Below are 18,074 nucleotides of genomic sequence, written 5' to 3' on the forward strand. Positions count from 1 at the left end.
ATGAAAGTTAAGGGTTAATCATATAAATATTGATCAGTGTTTCAGAAAAAGATTCTTAAACGAGTTTGATTATTTTAAAAGAGTAAGTGTGAAGTATCTTTTCCCATTCTTCTCCACACGAAACTACCTTCTGGAAGGGGCAACAAGAATCATCTTTTTTTTTAACGTTTGAAAGTGCCATTTTAGGTGGTCTAATTGGAATAAATGATTTGTTTTTTATTTTTTTTTCATCAAGATGACAAGAAATTCTAAATAATTAAAGCGACAAGTCAAACTCATATAGATAACTAATTGTCAAAATACTTTTTCAGTCACGATCACCAGTAATCTAATTCAATTCCTAATAATAAATATGTGTACTAAATCCTTTTTATCTGAAAATTTTAAAAACAAAATAAAAAGGAAATGAACCGAACACGTCACAGGCACATAAACGCGTTCGTAAACTCAGTCGAGTTTTATGAAATCTCGGAAATAGCGATGAAGCTCCGCTGTGTTTACTGATTGAATAAAAATAATATAGCTGATAAATACTAATGAAGTTTAATATAATATGTAAATAATTTCTCACTGCATATTGACGTTTATTAGTTTTAAGATAGGTTATATAGTGATAAAAAAATGATTTTGTTTATTGATGTAGTCTGTGTCAGTGCATTGTCCTTTATCGCTTATAAATTTTTACGTAAAATAATGCAGTAATATTTTAAAGAACTTTAATTATAAATGTAATCCTCAAAAATAGTTATTTAAATAAAAATGAATCGTAAAATATGTTGCTAATAGTCGAAGACGGCTTGAGTATTTTTTTATTCCTTGAAGGAAAGTGGAGTGAAAAATTCAATTTTCATTTTCCTTTGAAGAAAGATTTGTTTCCAATACACAAATATACTGTATTTACAATATTATCCTACATCCTATAATAATCTAAACTAATCAATATTTTTTTTAGTTCACACAAATATATTTACAATTTTCTAAATCTATAAGAATAATAATAATTAAAAATGGAAAAGTATAAAATAAAGGTAGGTTAAGTAAAATACATATTAAGGCGTAAAGAAGTTCGCGGGGGCAGCTAATAATATAATAAATATGGTAACAGACACAGGCAGTACTTTGCAGTAATCGCAATAATTTAAAAATCTTTTCTTTTATTTTTATATGCAGCATAGGTCTAGTGGTCTGACTCACATCCCTGAGGTGTTAGATTCGGTCCCTGGCAGCAATGGTTTTCTAACAGTCGCTCGTATGGTGAAGAAATACAAATAATTTTATGTCATCTGGATGGAATCCTTCGTCAAATCTAAATAAATTACAAGTGTCAGACAGAAAGCTCAAAAAACTTGTCTATAAAGTAAAAATTATCCAATAAACAGATGCAATCTATGGCCAAGACCTGATATATGGTTGTAGCGCCAGTGGATAATTATTTACTTTATTGGTAAGAAATTTTCTATTTATATGTCAATCACGTCTAGCATCTACTAAGTACTAAGCACCATAAAAGCTAATACCTTTCCATAAAGGCAATCCTAAAGTTTAATCTAGAACTATCATTACGAGCACTTTCATTACTTTCTTAGAAGACAAATTAAATTTATGACTTATCCCAAGTAATAACAGTCTCATATTACTCGTGGCCACAATGTTATTAAAAATGTAGCGAAACCACGTTTAAAGATAACTGGATAATTGGGATAACTTACGGCGATAGGATAAGGTTTCATAGAGTAAGTTAGAGTATTTAAACTTTAAAGAAAGACGAAATGACCGCACGTTTCGCTTGATTCTCATTGGTGAATACGGACCATGTACATACATACTGATGTATATTTTGTCGTTGTCGCCTGTTTGACCAATCACAATCAAATTCGGTGTTTGGGTGTTGCGTATATTTTACGTTCTCATTATCCAGGGCTTTCGTAATTTAGATTTTGAGTGACGATCACGGACATTTATATGTGACAGTGCTGTGTGTTTTCTCTTTTATGTAGTCGAAGGCAATGTGTGTAGTAAAATAAATATAGTAATAAAAAAGCCTTTTTACTTTTTCGAGCAGTGTTGGCTTGAGCGTGCGACTCTTAACCGTGAGGTTATAGGTTCGACCCCCGGCTGCCCACCAATGGACTTTCTTTCTATATGCGCAATTAACATTCGCTCGAACAGTGAAGGAAAACATCGTGAGGAAACTGATATGTCTTAAACCCAAAAAGTCGACGGCTTCAGGCACTGGAGGCTGATCAGCTACTTGCCTATTAGATTTAAAAAACGATCATGAAACAAATTTAAAAATCAAAAAGAGATGAAGCGCCACTGATCTATTTCATTTTTATTATATTTTTTTATTTCTTGCATAAAAAAAAGTAACTTAATCCATATAAAATCAATTCACTTATATCATACATAAAAATAGATAAGGTACACTTATTTTTTGTAATAATTTTTAGTGTGTAATCATTTTAAATTCGTAAGTGAATGTAAAAAATGGCAATGTATGAAACTAAAACAACTACTAAATCTACATTGTGTCATCCTCTGTTCCTATTTTAATGAATAGATTATAGAGCAGTGAGAGCACTCCGTGAAGCCTGGTAAAGTGCCCAGAAAACTTCTGAGCGTCCGGAAAGAGCTAGGCTACCTTAATTAGCCAGAATGTACGCCCATGGGACCAAACGTGCGTCTAAGTACGAATATTGTGTCCACACTACAACTTCACATCAAAATTACATAATCTACTTTCGGCAATTTACGCATATAAAACGATATATCATAATTCAAGTTCCAAGAAAATAAAATCCATATGTATTCACACAAGGCTAAAGGACCGCAGTTACAAAGCATTTCTTTATGTCAAGTATCTCGTGTCCCTATCAGTTCTCAATAGAAACGTTTTATATAGATTCTCCGGCGTCTCCGAAGTGTCAAGTTTTGAATAACAGAGACGATTTTCCCGGAATGATTCTCTCGTTTCGTGCGAACGAGTTTGCGCGTGACCGACTTACGAAATTCGATTGAATATGTTCACAATCTCTGTAACACTGTTGCAATAAACAGATAATCCATTGAAGGTTTGCCAATAATTTCGAAACATGGCGTAGCATAACCAGCAATGAATATGATGAAAAGCGAAAAACTTGTTCTCAAGATTTCGTGGTAGCGGGGTGACGATGCTCAACTACAGATGTCAGTCTGTCAGACAATATTGTTTGGGTAGCTAGAACTTCACGTAACTAAGTTCTCTGTTTTACAACGCAATAAATGATATGAGGGAGTATTTTTGGCACTTCACTATTACGTCTCCGTATTAGCATATACAATAAGGATTTTGGAATTACATTTTAGGTACTTTATTGTCTATTAGTATCGAGTTTTAAAAGTATCTTACATTTCGTAAATAGAACGTTATAATAAAGTCTATATGGTCATGAAATTAAAAGATGCCCATAAACACTTCATTGTTAAACTCTTTGAATCAAAATAAATAATATTTGTAACTGCCTTCGATTAGCGATTGGATACTAGGGGTGATTTGTGATCGATAAGTGTGGCATATGAACAAGTGTTAATTGCGCACGAGAAAAAATCCATTGATGCTAGAGCCCAATACAACTAGTTCTCCACTTTAATACTAAAGAGTCGTACATTGAATTCACACAATACGAATAATTACAGACGTGGATTGAAAAGATCACTAATTATTAAAAAAATGCACCGTTCAAGATTCCTTTAGATTTAATATAAGAGCATAATGCAGGCCAGTCGTCCGTCCATCCATTGACGGGCGATTTAATTAAAGAACTAACGACAATGGAGGAGTGTTTCGCATAATGGCGGAATTCGTAACGGTTGCAATGTTATTAGAACTGAAGCATGTATTGCTCCCTGGGAATGTGTTACATCTGTTTATATGCATTGTCCAACACATTTTATTACTTTAGTAATATAAAGTTTTTGTTTAAAGTTATGTACCGAAGAGAATTAAAGTGAACTTATGTCAATAGGATATGCTGTATTGCTGATGTATTATTTTTTGTTTTGTCTTTTTGGGTATGTACTACAAAGTGCTATATTTACATTTTCATGCCTGTATGTTTTTCATTCTAAGTTGTGATACACATACTTTTATAAAAAAATATATTATCTGAGAAACAATTTGAGGACATTACTATTATTATAATTTGTGTATATTTATTTTAGATATATTGTATTTGAGATTTATCTATCATGATTCCTTATTAATATACTCATAATAAAGAAATTGTCTTTGAAACTACAAAGTACCAAAATAGTAAAAGACTGACTGAAAAGTAATTGACTGTCAGCAAAAAGAAGTGAAATTATATTCGGTCCCGACTTTGAACTTGGCGTATTAAATTTCCAGTCCATTTAAATATGTAATGGACATATAGTATTAAAAATTTTTTTTTAGATATTAAAGTCTTCTATAAACATTTGTTTTGACACCTTGGGTTACAGTACCGAAGTTTTCTTACTTACATTTTCTTAATTTTCTATAGACTATGTACGTCAGGAATAATAATAGAAATGAATAATAAACATTAAAATGCAAAAACAAAACAATCAAATGTTTCCTTGTAATATAAGTGTAAATAAAAAGCCAGTTGATAAGTAGATTTCAAATTGGCCTCACTAGTTTTGATTTAAAAAAACAAATCTAATCATAATTTTATTTTTATTTTTTTAGCCCAATGCGGGTTAAAAAATACGTATGTGTAATAACGTTGAAAACAAATGACTGTCATGGCGAAAATTGCCGCTTAATACAATATAACCGTCATTTTGTGTATCAAAGGATAAAAGGGCTATTTCGGTCATTATCCGCCCAATGAAGCATGTCATTAAAGATACATCTTATAATTAAAGCTGTTTTAGCGACAATTTGCGTCATTGTCGTTCAGTTTGTTTATCTTAAGTTGTGGATAATTTTGGTAAAGAAATAATATACATATTATATAATATTTAGCTTACGTGGGACTTATAATAATAATATATTTTCTCGCATACATAATTTACGACATTTAATAAGATTACAGTTAAGACGGTATTGCGAGCCCTCTAGCATTGAGGGTGTCCATGGCGGCGGTATCACTTAACATCAGGGGAGCCTCCTGCCCGTTTTATAAAAATAAAAACAAAATTTGACCATGGAAAGGACATAGGGAAATATAAAAATGTACAAGAAAACTAAATAGTTTAAGTTACTGGCTCAGTGATTCCCTAAATAATGAACAATAGCTAAACACCAAAGATTTAGGACAATTGTTTGTTTTAAGTTGGTTAGCTTTATATATATCAATATACTCCTCTGAACACGGTAAATGCGGTAAAAGGTGCAGAGTGACCCCACATCTCTATGCAACGCCAAGAATTTGTCGTCAATGATTCGAACCGTTTTTCGTTGTATACGAAGTACTAAGTATTTAAAGCTGCTGCCTGGTATTAAACTTGCGCAAGGGTACAACAATATGGTATATAACACAATAATAACCATTAGTTACGATTTTCTGCTCAAATAAATACATTATTGTTATTAAAATCAAAGACTAGTATTGAAATATAACACTAAACTATAATTTTATCATTGTACAGTGTATAACAATCATTTCTTAGATGTCTCTCAAGCTACAGGATACATATCATATAAGCAATTAATCTACAAATTATATTGCCGGCTATCAAACCACCACCGCATAGAGAACTAAGTTCTAAGTGGTTCCAAGTTTTAACGCATTATACTTAGTATCACCAGAGCATCTAAACATATAGTAATGAATTGTTCATCCGACCGCTTTCACACTGCTAAGCGTCGTGATGCTCTCGACCTCGTTGCGTAATATTACTGCACTGCTGCTTGGAAGTTGGGAGATGGATCTCTGACGATCTTTAACTAGACACTCTTATCTTTTTCGCACATCGTTCTATATAGATCAGTATGGTTTTGAGGTTCTGATCTTCCCTCTCTTTCTTGTATCATCTGTCCTTGTCTCACACCTAGAAATAAAATAAGAAATAAGAATAAAATAAAAGAAGAATATGCTAATTTCAATTTTCTGGTATGTAACAGGGCCTCTCTTGAAACGGTCATAAATCACATTTCAGCTTGCTGAAACCGTCTCTATTGAGAAAAACCAAAAAACATTTCAGTCAACCCGTCTTCGTAACAATATTTTAGTAAAAGATTTATGCTAGCGTTATAGACCTAATAAACTTTCTTAACTGACAGTTTCGTATAAACTGTGGATCTGCTAAAATTTAGCATATAATGATGATAGCACATGACATATGATATTCATGGCGAGAGGTGCCTCCTCACTTTGTATTAATCACGTCCTTCCTTACACGGAAATGACGTGCACGACTTTGATAAGAGTAACTTCATTAAACTCCTGTTTGCGTGAAATTCTTAACTTGTAGCAAAGACTATATATAAAGGAAAATAAACTTCAGCAGAGATATTAAAATTATTTAACCACGGCAAGTTTATATTATATAGAATTGTATACCCCAAAGTGATAAGTGCGTCGCATAATTTTTAACATTTTTGAAGATATACTTTTTTTGGTGCGATGGTGAAATATTATGAGAGTGAATTTCTACGATGCGCGCGCAGATGAACACCTAAATTCAACATCGTAAAGTTAGGTCTAGGTGGCATGGAAATCGATAACTATGTTCAATTTTTTTTAATATTTTTGTATTTAGAACACGTGTTTCGTAACAGTACAATTAAACAGTGTGAATAAATAAATATTATTTTGTGTTCTTTAACCATTTTCATATACGACGGTGATAGTATTTACTAAAAAATTTTTTATTTAAATAAAATCTTTTTGATTACTTTTAATATTTATCGTTAATCACTACTGCATTTAAGTTATTATCTTTCCATACTCCAAAGAAGTATAACTTCTAACGCGTGTACATAAGTACACACACTCTTTTTTTATTAATTTATCACGATATAATAAACTTTTAAAGGCGAAACAGCGTTTATCAAGTCAGCTAGTTACATACCTTATTACTGAAACGGTTAAATCGGGATAAAGCCTTAAACATGTAACAAAGACTCAATACAATTGATTAGAGAATAAACTTCGAGAATTTTTGTGAAAGATCAAATATTTAGATAAGCATGCAAAACATATGAATTAAAAGTGCACGACTGGACGGATGAATTCAAAATTTGAGGCCTCTTAGTATTAAATCCTCGTACAACAAAATTAAAAAAACCGCTTTGAGTATGTTCATTTTGTTATGTCACGTTTTCTAATTTCCGCAATTATTCTCACGTGAAAACACATTTTCTCTTCCTTTGAAGAATGGTTTTATTAAACGTGTAACCCATTATTTCATAACAGCCATTACATATATTATGTTATTGCCAATTAACAATACCTCTTATGTACAAGAGGCATGTGTGCAATTAAAAAAATATAACTTTTCTATTCTTCCATTAAAAGCTGATTGATAACCATAATGGTTTTATGTTAAAATAATTATTCAAAGAGACTTACTGTCTCTTTAAACCTCTCGCCCTTAAAAAACTTTGGGTAATATCTGTAATGAAAATTGATCGCCAACTATGGATTAGTTACGTAAAATTAAATACGTTTTTGACATAAGCTGATTAACATAAGATAGTCTGCATAAAAAGGCTTAACTCTCGACTCTGAATCTTATAACGTGTGTTTTTCCGCTCGGGTGTAACACCCCTATAAACTTTCCCTTTATTCACTGAGGGTCCTTCTAGATTAAGCGTACCTATTCTTAGGACGCCGGCAACGCACTCGCGAGACTTCTTCCATTTACACAGTCCATAAGCGGCAGCGACGATATCACTTCTTGCCCATTTCTTTTTAATTAACTATATGAATTTTTTTAATAAAAAAAGTAAACCAGTATCATCGCTTTACTAACTTTCGTCTTTTTCTGCCAATAATGTTTCATAATAAAAGCCCGTTTATTTGTTGAGCTTTTTAACTTTATAATTTATATCTTTTATAATTTATTTATTTATTTTCACTACATGCTTATAAAACAGTAGTATTCTTAAATTTAATTCACGTAGAAAAATACTAAATTTACTAGCAACCACTGGTCAGGTTGCCTGTCAACATAGGCCTCCCCCAGTTGTTTCCACATCTCCCTTTCCTTGGCATACCTTCTCCATCCTTTTGGTAGATAATGTTAAGAAAAGATACAGATGAGAATTTATAAGTATAATAAACACCCGTGTCATTTATCTACCACTAACTACTTCATGACTGTTCCCAAGGAGCTGGTAAGTTATATCTGAAAGGATATGGACCCTATAGCTATAAACAGAGAAGCCTGGGCGAATTGCAAGTGAGCATTATATTTATTACCTTAACTAGCTCATAAACCGTTCAAAAGCGAACATTTCCAACGATAAATGCGTTGTAAATCATCAATAATGAACTCTAAACAGACGGTACCTATCGCCAAAATATAAAACGGTCAGGCTTCATCATTTAGGGTTAGTACCCTGTTAGGAGAGCCAATCTACGTAATAGCGACTCCGAAAGGGTCATACGTCACGCAACATATGCTACTCTCGTTACATATAAGACGAATTGTATGTTGTAAGCCATTTAAAACACTTCTATGATGAGAAGTAGAGTGCCTTTTTTATAAGGTCTTATCACAGTTTTTAATTTAGTCAGTCTGTTGTGTTTAAACTGTAATTGTGTAGAAGAAAACAAACGTTGCTCTGACAAAAGCTTCATTACCCCAGTTAATAACACACCCCAGACACAGAATGTACCTGGAGAATCTTTGCGAACTGATAGTCCAGCAACTTCTAATGAGAATTGGAATTTTTCAAACCTTGGATTATCGTAATTCCATACAAAACCTTACCTCTTCAGAACTGCTTTATAGTCTGTGATAATCAGCTGTGACGTAGAATTCAGTAAAGCAACTCTTTCCTCTTTCTAATATAAGTGTAGAAAACGTTAACCCGATGGTAAAGTTATTTGAATAAAGATCGCGTCGCAGAGTCAAATCAAATTCCATAGACAAAAGGTTCAAAAACAACAGTCTCATCACGTCCAGTCCCAGTATGTCCGCTCTGTCGCACTTTTTGCACAATGGATGTGTAAAACGTGTCGTTCTGACTTACACTCCACTCGAACCCGACACGCTGTTGCAAACTACGGTTTGAGCCGAGATTTTTCATTTTAAAAACATTTTCCATTTAAGTGAATATATCTGGTATTTCATTTTAAAATATTTGCACTATGGTTTCATGTTAACTTTTACGTTATTCCACAATCTCAATTGAATATCGGAACGAAATACCTCTGTTTATTTAACAAAAACATTTGTATTTATTTATTATAAATACGCTGCTCAAATCCAAGAAGGTTCAAATTCGAAAATTGAAAGCCTACGTTAAAAAATCATGAAACCAACACAATATTCATTTAAGTCCGCGAAATTAACAAAACCGTGCTTTCACTGTTGACTTTATAGATCTGAATTTAAATAGCTTTTTATAATAGGAATATTAATAAAAGATATTTCAAATAACCAAGCTGTTAAAAAGCTACGAAAGTGTTTAACATAAGCTGTAATGAAAGTATTATTTCACACCACAAAGGCAAGAGTTTATGAAAGAAATCTTTGTACATGCGAGCTATACGAGTTAATGAGGCTGCGAAAGTTCTTATGAAGTCAGTTCCGTGTTTCGTGAGTAAAATATCTTATTTCTTGCTGTAGTTTATGTCGATCAGAAGCTTCCTTACATTTTATGTTATATATATCCATTTCTGTATTTTATTTTAAGTATTCCTGGACAGTGCTCATCTATTCTTTGTAACCATTTAAAACCAGTGTAGCTGTTTCCTGTTTTTTTTTAAATAGATGAGGTGCATAGCTAATAGCATATTCCTAATAATATAGAAAGTAAAGTCCGTTATCTCCCAGCTTTCAACGTCCGCTTCTTTATTAGTTAATACTAATAAAGATGTATGTACTGTTTATTAATGAGTCCGATGCACGAAACAAATGAAACTGTATATTCTGGCCATTTTAACAACAGTATTGGATATTATTGGACTACGCGAGAACATCCCCCATATCTTTTGTGTCCCCAATGGCAATATACATTGTGATTCGGTATTGCTTTGAATGAAGCAGGTCCGCGTGAATCTTGTGGAAATAGGAAAACATAATTCAAACGATCTAGGTAACAAAAAGTTTCTTCAAAACAATGTAAAAATATTACATATCGAAACCGCATTCAACAATAAGTTGTTTAGTTTAAGAGATATTAAAAGGTTAGGTACCATGTTTTACAATACATGCATAATTATACAGGATTATTGTCTCTAAATATATATTATCTAATACATGCATAAATCATATATATGTATGACTTATCTCAACAAATTTTGATCCATTAATTAGATGCACAGTACAAGCAAATTACATTTAATAACCATTAAACGATTATATAAGTCTTTAAAGTAAAAATTAAACTCACAAGAGGCGTAAACTCATTTAACAAAGAAAATTCTTCGTACATGTTCGAAATAACGCAACCAAGTACATGTTTGTAAGAAAGTTTGGTCAAAACTGCCCAGGGCTTACACAGCACAAGCAATCCTTTCGCAAACAAGTAAATCACTAAAGTACATTCGAATGGAATTCACGAAGTATTCGATTAAACTCTTCTCCGAGATTATTCAAAATACGTACGCCTAATTTGTATCTGAAAGTGACTAGGAAAGAATAAGAAATTATTTACGTTTACTTTGACTAAATTTCGTTAATAACTTAGTAGAAATCAGATAGTAACTTATAAGATTGTTGTGAAGGTTATATCACTACATAGTATAAAACAAAGTCCCTTTCTCTGTCCCCTATGTCCCTTTGTATCTTTAAATCTTTGAAACTACGCAACGGATTTTGATGCGGTTTTTTTAATAGATAGAGTGATTCAAGAGCAAGGTTTATACGTATAATAACATCCATTAAATAGTGGAGAAGTACTGTTATTTTTGAGGTTTCTAATGTGATGTCGTAAATAATTACATTTTTACTGAACCCTACGAGTTTTATCAAAATAATGTACTAAGTATTGTACACATTGAAAAGGTCTACAGAAAAGTCCGTGATGGTTTATGTCTATCTCTTATGGATAACCCACAAAAACTTTCTAATTTTCTGGCTAATTTTCGAAGCAATTTTAACCAATACAGCATCAATCCTTAACCAAAAAAAGGAAATACCTTGAATACATTGTTTATGTAATATAGATCTACAAAAGCCTATTACAGCTTATTTAGCAGCGATCGAACGCGTATATTATCGGAGCTTTTCAGCGACAGAAATAACAATAAAAACCTGCTTTTCATCATTCTCCCCAGCTTTGCACCCGTGCGAAGCTGGGGAGGGTCACTAGTTTATTTATAAGGTTCACACAAAAAAATATACATGTTTGTATTATCCTTAATGATGTCAGCATTAATTACCTCGCTATATTCTGTTACGATGTACTACTAGTATTACGATGCTGTGCGGGATAAGCGGCTTAAGAAATAGTGCACGCCTACATAAATCATTAATTAATCTATATATATATATATATATATATATAAAATTCTCGTGTCAGAATGTTCGTTCCCTCCTCCGAAACGGCTTGACCGATTCTCATGAAATTTTTTATGCATATTCAGTAAGCCTGAGAATCGCCTACTATCTATATTTTTTTATTATGTGGCATCAAAAAATATATACAACCCTTAAAATTCATCTACCCTCTACGATCCACCCCTATTCTGTTCAAGTTAAAACCTATAACTTGAACTCTGAGGTTAATATAACTCACAAAATAACCTAAAGAGTTGTAAGTCTGGTAAACCGAACAGTCTCTGGGTTAGTATAGCAAAATGTTCCATGTTGGTATGTACAAAAAAGGTAAGCTAGGCATTGAGGAGAAACAAAGTTCGCAGGGGCAGCTAGTAATATATATTTTTGTAAATTCATGTTTTATTTATTTTTAATAATAATTTTCAGAACTTATATTGATGCTATTTTAATGAGATATGTTAAAAGTTTGGGAAGCCATGTTCTAGATCACATTAGCATTGCATTTCGTGAGTTGAGGCTTACTAGCACATTAAAGTTGGACAAAGTTAGCTTTGACGAGAACAATCTGAAGCTTTCGAGAATACTTAAGAAAACGTTGAGAGGAATTTTAACTTTTTAGAATTCGACTTAGACCATTCTTAAATCTAAAAGTTTTTAAATACTCTGACTGTGTCGGATACTTGTGCCAGTAATTCTTATTGCCCATTTAAATGTTTATGAAAAAAGTTAACAAACATTTGTAAATTCATTTTTGGATTGTTTTTGGATGGACTTTACTTTTGTTTTTTTTTTATAGAGATATCTGATATTGGATACGGCCGCCAGCAGATACCTATATTGCCAGAGAATAATATATTTTCTAGAAGAATCCCGAAAAAGTCGGAAATACTTCAAAGGGCCGCTCATAGTGGTGGTGCTACCCCGACGTCAATACAACTCAGGTATTCATCTGAAAATTCTACGTACGAACATTCTATAAAATATATGTAATATTAAAAAGACAAATTCTTAAAGTAGTACCTAATCATAAGTATGTAAAATGGAAAAAAACTAGATGTCGGCGACACTTGGAATCTTAGTGAAGGGATATTCCAAATCGTCATTTTCTTTTTCATTATGTGTAATGTAGATTTTCTTTCCTTTATGAAAAATAAATGATAGCTTCACAAAAACGATAGTCTTTGTAGTCGAATAAAAAGCCTTTGCAAAACTGTGACATAACGATAAGCTATTTTTATTCGCAATGCCAGACACACGTGTTATCGCATGACAAACACAATATTCCCAGTCATGACGTATCGTAAACCGGAATCGATTCACAAAATGCAATTTATAGAAAAGCTTAGAAAATAGTTGGACATATCATATAACAAATTTAAAAAAATTTCCTTTTTATTCATAGCACATTTTTATTAAATAGACTCAACCAGACTGTATCAATTTAGAAAAAAAGACGTTCCTACAAAAACAAATTTACACTCAAAATGAAGGACAGGAAGAGAAAAAGGTTCTACTTTAGCTTTTCTCATAAGAAACACCGTAATGTGGTTGATTTTCGTTAATGTTTACGCCTGGCGCCTCACACCTAGCATTTTATCTTAGATAATATAATATTTAGTATAAGTAGCGTTGGCAACCTTTTTTAGTAAATGAGACTAAGTTGGTACAGCTAATAAATCTTTTAAAATACTGAATAGTTTTCAAAAAGGTTAGTTTTAATTACTAACTTCAGATAACAGTTAGTCACCTGTAACCGAATGGGCTCGTCTAAAAGAACAAGGGCAGACCAATAGACCGATAGGCTGACGGGACGAGAAAGGTTAGCTGGAAACAATTGGATGATGATGGCACAAATTAAAATAAGATGTAAATATAATAATAATATAATGGATGTAGATGGAAAAGGTCTCTTCCAGATAGGGCTCGAATTTTAGAATAATAAAAATGTATTTATATCTGTTTTTGTTAAATATGTCTGTATGTAGATGTGCATGAATAATGGCTTATTATGTAATTATAAGTTACTAAGCTTAAATACTAAAAAAAAGTGTTTTATTGGAAGGCAATCAATATCAATTCTATAAGCCTTTGACGAAGATCATTTAGCCTTATGAACAAGTATACTTAACGGGAATCGCGGCCAGCCATTTGGCTATTAATGATTTTAATAAGTTATTTTCGTTCGTGTTAGATGTTTTATTTTTGAGGTGTATAAGCTCTCGTAAGCTCTGCGGGAAAAATAAAAGCAACAAAATATATTAACCTAGATTACTCTGTAGCATTACCATACACAGTAAATAATATTAAGAAATTCCTGTGCTCGTATCTACACACATTTTTTCACCTTTACGAAAATTACTTCGCTCCCAGCTGCCGACGCTTGAAGAATTTTAAATGATTATGAATTATGACGATGAGTAGAGCAATTTTTATAGAAAATTAAAAGTAGAAACTTTTAGATAGTTTCAAAATTTTTCGTTATTTTTAACAAGGAAATTTGAATAAAGAATACAAGAGTATTATGCATAAAATTTAAAAATCATAAATTTCTTATGGCTTAGTAAGCATTACTGCTAAATTAGCTAGCTAGCTAAGCCTATTCCAATTTTAATGTTCCAAGGCGTAGTCTTCGAAGTGAAAGGGACTCCTTTATTAAACCTCTAACGTACGCCGATCAAAAAAATCTCGTTTCTCTTTTCTTCAATGTCAGTTCTTCAGTTCCGTTTTTCGGCTGTGTCAAAACTTACAATCATTCTTATATGGACAATAAAGTTCGTGGTGTCAAAGCTACAACCGATTTAATAGCGATCTTAAATACCATTTGTCATAGCGATCTTTAAGACCAAGGGTCTCGACACCCAAAGTGACAATATCATATTCAGAGCCTAGATGCCCTGTATTGTAAATAATTTTGTTTATGACTGTACCTGTATTGGTTCATCGGCATTATTCGAAAATAATTTCTCGCCAGGCTCAGGTTTCGATGCATAATTTAGTTTGCCCGGTCTAGCCGCAAACGCCTATTCATGATTGGCTGCATTCACTGATTTACAATTTAATGTGTCGGAAATTCGCGTTTATACTGAACGAACTTTAACAAGTCCTTGAAGTGCAGTCACATTTCCGCTATGATGTATGAATGGAGGCAACTGAAGTATAATGCGTCCTGTCTCGTGCGTCTCTTTTGCCGGGAGATATGCACGTTTAGGTAGAGATATTAATTACGACAATAAAAGTGGATATTTTTTGAATCCCCCATCCCATTACAGGAAGGGCATTCTCTTATCACTTTCTCAGCTTCTTTCACTATGCTTTATAACTTAAGGTTTGTAATCTTAAAGTAATTTAACAAATTAAAAAAGGCATTTAAGATGCATGTTAGAGTGGACATAGTGGGCAAAAATTGTGACGGATGATGGCGACGTGTGTCTCCCTCGTAAACATATTAGTAAATGTATATAAAATACATTTTTGTAATGAGAAATAAAGTTCTTTAAACATTAATATATATCTTTGTAAACTAACTAATTGTACACATTATTGCATAATGTTTGTGCACGCCGTCATCATCTGTTATTCGTCGTCACCACACATTGGTTGTAAACTTTATAGCTTCTGTCTTTCCTGTTTTGTTTTTAGTATGTGTTTTAGCGCGGCAATAAATAAACACCCATCGCCGAAGAGCATTAATAAGAGAGCTTAATGTAGTTAACACGTGTTCGTGACCCAAAACGTAATGGCGACATAGAATAAAAATCGATGACATGTCTGGTATTGAATCCCTACTGACCAAAACTATGTTTTAATTAACACTCACTTTTTTATGTTACAGAAAGCAGACGGGCAGGAGGCTCACCTGATGTTAAGTGACACAGCCGCCCATGGACACTCGCACTGCCAGAAGGCTCGCAATTGCGCTGCCGGCCTTTTAAAAATCGGTACGCTCTTATTAAATACGCCATTCGTTGCATCCCTTCTAATTTTATGTATTTTGTTTCGGTATAAACGTAGCGAAGTGTGAATAAATAAATAAATTGGAAATGAAATATAATGATATTAAAGATTATTTAGACACTGGAATAATACCAATCTATGCACAAGTTCAATAATCGCTTCTCACGGAAAAGTTTTTAACTCTGGTAAAAAAACAATCGTCAAAATATATGCTTTGTGTGTACAAGGTTTTTGAATACAATTAGAGGCATAATAATAGAACTTAATACCCAATATAATTAACCGTATTACTAGCAAAACTAACTAAAGCCTTAAATAAGTTTAGCAGACCGTCCAAAGTAGTTATAATAGTTAACATTTTAGGTAGTGGTTAACACTTTGTTAAAGGAATACGAAATATTGTTATTGCGTCAATCGGAACGCATTTCTGTGATTCCTAGTTTAATCTTAATATATATATAAATCTCCTGTCACGATGTTTGTCCGCGATGGACTCCTAAACTACCGAACTGATATCAATCAAAATTTGCACACCGTGTGCAGTTTGATCTAACTTAAAAGATAGGATAGCTTTCATCTTAATATAAACAATACATATGGCGCTGTGTTAAAAGCACCAACGTTTCCCTTGAACTAATATGTAATATAACAAAAACCTTAACCACAGCAACGCTTGGCCGAGTCTGCTAGTATTAGTACATATATAATATTTGAGCGCAGTTAGTTTTAAATGTGTTAAATAGTAATTTATGTTCTTTTCTAAAAGTGGTCCTTAAAGTTCCATAAATCAAATAATAATTTTCCACAAGTTGTCATCGTGTCATAAGTTAACTACTGAAAACTATGAGTTATAGACGAAGTTTCCACTTGAACGAAATCCTTCTTAAATCTTTAGACTCAATTATTATTCTAGTGCATATATGTTTTTCAATAATAACTTAACAAACTATATTATAAAATGTCAGGGGAGAAATAGAAAGCAAAAAAAAAACAGATCCGAAGGTTCAGTGGGAGGGCTAAACGGGGACCTTTTTTTTCGTGGGGAAATCCCGCGGCACGGTTGCCTGGTGGTGAAGGGTTATGTGGTACTTGCTACCATGCATACCCACTAAAACCCCACGGTGCTAGCAACAATCGCCCGAGGCAGGACACGGTAAAAGCTTAGCCTTGACCGCATCCAGCACCGCGATCAGCCGTTAAAAAAAACGGGGACCATACTGCAACACGAATCAATATGTAAAACAAAATTTTTACCCAATTGATTCGTAATTTTTGCTATAAAAGTATGAAATATGTAAACCAACTTTTTTATTATTAAATGATAACTTTATTTTATATTTATTTACATGCATAGATTATACCGCTACATTATTTAATTTAGCAAAATTATTTTTAATTGTCATTATCATGTAATGGCGTTTTTACGATTTTCACCTAATTATCTATTTATAGTAGGAGAGCCCGTGAGAGGTCGTCCTTCACCGATCTGATAACCAGATGAGACGTATTTTTTATTAAATATATTTTTATAAACAAATATGCCTATAATTGCTTGCCTATCGAAAAGTGGTTCTGGCTATTTTTAATTAAATGAACTTTAATCGATTTTCGGTAATGCCTAGATAAGTTAGCAGATCGATGGAGTCACCTATTTTGACTTACCTGTTTACACCTGTTTGCCAAGTAGTTATACACTAAAATGAGTAGGCATATTCTGTGTATCAAAAACTATCAGTCAAATAAATATCATTTGGTTATCAAAAGGATGAAGGTGATGAAAAAAAATCGATAAAAGTTAACTCAATTAAAAATAGCCAGTACCACTTTTCGATAGGCAAGCAATTATAGGCATATTTGTTTATAAAAAAATATTTAATAAAAAATACGTCTCATCTGGTTATCAGATTGGTGAAGGACGACCTCCCACGGGCTCTTAGACCATTATTATTTACTCTTCACCAGAATAAAAGTTACCTTTCAGTAGTTGTCATGGTAACGTGCCAGCTAAAAGACATCCTATGATTGATTTCCAACGAATCAACTATAAATCGACACCGAAATGTGTCGAATTCCTGACATCCTAATATAGGGACATTATTATTAAGTTTCCCTCCTACTTTATCCGTCAGCACATTCTAACTTGTACATAATTTATTTAATATCGCCACCTAAATATGAGCCCTTCTGATGGTAAATAATATACAATAATTGATCGGCTACGATCGGGCCACGGCTTACATATATACCTATAGTTAATCTACGTTCTTTACATTTAGCAAAATTGATCCATAATTACTTTGAATCCTCATCAACTGCATTGGCGTCTTTATGTCTTTGTACGTAGTATTTTTTTTACGAGATCGTGGCTCAAAGGAGCTGGTTCTAGTAAAAAGATTTCTATCATAGATTTCCGACGAAGCAGGAAGGCTGCAGAAAATATGATATACTAGCGACCCGCCCCGGCTTCACACGGGTGTATG

Source organism: Pieris rapae, chromosome 11 (genome assembly GCF_905147795.1).
Source record: "Pieris rapae chromosome 11, ilPieRapa1.1, whole genome shotgun sequence".
Taxonomy (NCBI): Eukaryota; Metazoa; Arthropoda; class Insecta; order Lepidoptera; family Pieridae; genus Pieris; species Pieris rapae.